This window comes from Oxyura jamaicensis, chromosome 27, assembly GCF_011077185.1.
Source record: "Oxyura jamaicensis isolate SHBP4307 breed ruddy duck chromosome 27, BPBGC_Ojam_1.0, whole genome shotgun sequence".
NCBI lineage: Eukaryota > Metazoa > Chordata > Aves > Anseriformes > Anatidae > Oxyura > Oxyura jamaicensis.
The window spans coordinates 479,143-482,902 of NC_048919.1; positions in this window are offsets into that span (position 1 = coordinate 479,143).

Genomic DNA, 3,760 nt, shown 5'->3' on the forward strand with positions numbered 1-3,760 from the left:
CCCCCCGTCCCCCGTCCCCATGAACCCACCCGCGTCGGAGCTGAGGCGGGCTGGGGAGAGGGACCGTAAAGACCACCGAGTGACACCCCCTCCCCGGCTGCCCCCAGCCCCATCCAGCCTGGCCCTGGGCACCGCCGGGGATGGGGCAGCCACAGCTCCTCAGGGCAGCCTGGGCCAGGACCTCACCACCCTCATAGGAAATAATTTCTCCTTTTGATCTCGTCTCACTCCCCCCTCTGTTTAATTCTCGTTCATCCTGTCACCGCACCCCAACAAAGAGTCCCTCCCCAGCTTTCCTGCAGCCCCCTTCAGGCCCTGGCAGGCCCTGTGAGCTCTCCCCGGGGCCTTCCCTTCCCCAGGCCGAACCCCCCCAGCTCTCAGCCTGGCCCTGCAGCGGAGCTGCCCCAGCCCCTGAGCATCCTCGCGGCCTCCCCTGGACCCTCTCCAACAGCTCTGTGTCCTGCTGGTGCTGGGGGCCCAGAGCTGAACCCAGAGCTCCAGGGGGGGTCTCACGCGAGCAGAGCAGAGGGGCACAATCCCCTCCCTCGCCCTGCTGCCCACGCTGCTTCTGCTACAGCCCAGGATACATTTGGCTTTCTGCGCTGCGAGCGCACACTGCCAGCTCACGTTGAGCTTCTCATCCACCAGCACCCCCAGGTCCTTCTCCTCAGGGCTGCTCTCAACCCATTCTCCACCCAGCCTGTGGTTGTGCTTGGGATTGCCCTGGCCCAGATGCAGGACCTTGCACTTGGCCCTGCTGAACCTCAGGAGGTTCGCACAGCCCCACCTCTCAGGCCTGTCCAGGTCCCTCTGCATGGCATCCATCCCTTCCCTCCAGCATGTCGGCCACACCGCACAGCTTGATGTCATTGGCAAACACACTGAGGGTGCACTCAATCTCACAGTCCGTGTTGCTGACAAAGATGTTGGACAGTGCTGGTCCCAATACTGACCCCTGCGGAACATCGCTTGTCACCAGTCTCCACCTGGCCATCGAGCCATTGACCTGAACAGTTTGAGTGTGACCACCCAGCCACTTCCTTACCCCCAAGCAGCCATCCATCACATCCACGTCTCCCCAACTTGGAGACAAGGATGTCAGGCAGGACAGTGTCAGATGCTTTGGGGATGGGGACAGGGACACTGGGAGCAGGATGGGGATGAGAACGTTGGGAACAGGACAGGGATGGGGACACCAGGAGCGGGATGGGGACAGGGACACTGGGGGCAGGGCTGGGTCTCCCCAGTGGGAGCCTGTTGCTCAATGCTCCAAGGCCCCTTGGGACTCAGGCAGGATGGGGACAAACGGGGACGATGTAGGGGCTGGGCTCTGATCACTCTCCTGGCTGACAGCCTCATTGCTGAGCACCGATGAACTCGTGCCCAGGATAGAGCCACAGTCCCCACCATCATGGCTGTGCCTCAGTTTACCCGCTGCACCACAGCTACAGCTCGGCTGCCCCCGTGGCCAGGCTGGTGGGGGGTAATTCCAGCTGCTCCGCAGGGAACAGGGTCAGGCCCAGTTGCACACATTCCCCATTCCCAGGGAACAACCATTTCCGTGGAAAATTCCCAGGCCGTGCATGAGGCTGCGTGTTCAGCCACGGCTGCAAGAGCTCGTGTGATAGCCCCAGACCCGCCACAGGTCAGCATTTTCCAGCCACACTCCCCGCTGGGAGCGGCCTGCCTGAGAACTGGCTCCTTCCCACGCTGCTGGGCCGCATCCTGCATCCCAGCCTGCGGGTAAACAGCCTGGGGGACGTGCCCAGCTCACGGCCATGCCCACAGTGACCAGACCTGTGGGCAGAGCAGCCCAAGGCTCTGCTCTCTGGCAGGCAAGGGGTGATGCATGCTGATGGCCATCGGTGCATGGGTGCGCCCACTGCGGTGGCAGGACTGCTGGTCTTTACACCCAGCGCTGGAGAGTGTGGAGCTGGGAATGCAGCCACCCCAGAGGGCTGACAGATGTCCCCTTTCTGGGACAAAGCCCTCCCTGTGCTGTGAAAGAGCAGCCGAGCACTTGGCTCCAGAGCTGAGGCCGCAGTCCCCAAGCCTTGGGACGTGTGGTACTGTGCCGAGCATGCTGCCGGCCCCACAGGCACCGAGCCTGCTGCAACCCTGGCTTGAGCAATTAAGGGCTCGAGCAGCTCCAGGAGACGGTGAGCCTGGCCCCCAGGGTGGCCCCCAGGGCCCAGCTGGGCACTGGGCTGCTCCCCATGCTGCCCTCATGGCAAGCACAGGGTCAGCGGGCACTGTAGGATGTGGTAGAAGCACAAGGCAGGAGCCTTCATCCTCCCTGGGACCTCTCTGCTGAGGCAGCACCGCAGCGAGGCCGTGGAGCCGGGCCTGATACAGGAGGTGATGGGGCAGCTCCTGGCACTGCCCTGGCGGAACGGCTGAGCCCCGACACAGCAGCCTGCCAGGTGTGTGGGCGATGCCCCTGTCCCCCAGCAGCAGCAGGAAACCCTTCCCAGTGTTTTCCAAGCCTGGTGGCTCCTGGGCCCAGCCCTCCATTACCCCCTGCCCTGTTCAGCTTCCGCAGAGAGCCAGCACACTGCGGGATGCCTGGATGCTCTTTGACGAGGCTGCTTCCTCTTTCCCTGGGCCTACGTCAGTCCAGTGCCTCCCATTTTCCACCAGCAGCTGGGAGAGGGTTTAGGAGGTGCCTCAGTTTTACCTTCTGCTCCTCAGGTGCTGTGTGCTCCCACAACCTGCCCCGATGCCCCCAGGGACGCTGCTGCTCCGTGGCAGGTTCGCTGGCCTGGACCACAAGGTGCGTGCTGCCACCACACCGACTGCCACAGCCAAATTCAGCACAGCTCCCTAAGAAGGGTTATGAACACCGTGGGAGGAGGAAATAGGGCTGGGTATTGTAGACAAATCCAGACCCAGATCCCAGGTTCTCCCAGGACTGTGCTAGCACCAAATTGTGCTCTGAAAGCAACAAGGTGGGGCTGGTGGTAAAGAGAGAGTGGCAGGACACGAGGTATGATGCTTTGGGTGTTGACAAAGCTGCTGCTACTCAGAAATGTGTTTGTTTTTTTCCTAGTGCAGTGCAGACTTTGCAACTGATCTTGATGAGGTCTTTCCATACCAGAGAGCCTCCGTCCTCGCATACAAGAGGATTGCCCATGGACCTAAGATTTCCCTTGGCCCTACAGAAGTTAAACAGCAGTGAGATGCTGAACACATCTGAGGTGAGCTGTGAGCCCTGCTGGGTTCCAGGTCCCAGCGCAGGGCTAAGCACCCAATGGTCCCAGCCTCAGCCCGTGCTCACACGGCACACAAGTGGCATACAAGGACACTCCCAGCAGGCTTATACCAGGCATCTGCTCCACGAGAGCTGGGCCAGGAGGCAGACAGGCTGTAAACGCCCCAGGGAGATGTAAACTAGGCCCAGTTGCCCAGCACACAGGAGTGGACAAGGGTCGGAGCAGGGAGCTGGGGCAGTGGACAGGGAGCACCAAAAGCAACACAGACAACTGATGACATTCCCCAAAATCACAGCAGCAGCCCAAAACAGAGAGAAATGAAGAAAAGCTTGGGGTGGGACAGGATTGTCCTGGGCTAATTAGCTACAGCAGGCAGGATGTGAGATCTGGGCAGGGGACACAAAGGCCTCGGGGGTGGGATAATGCCAAGGGCAGAGAAATCAGCACTGAGCTGTGAGGAACTGCAGCACTGTGTGCTCTAAGCACCAGGGAAGGAAGAGCTTCTCCCAGCTCTTCCTCCTGTGGAAGGGATCAGGCTGAGCTCTGGC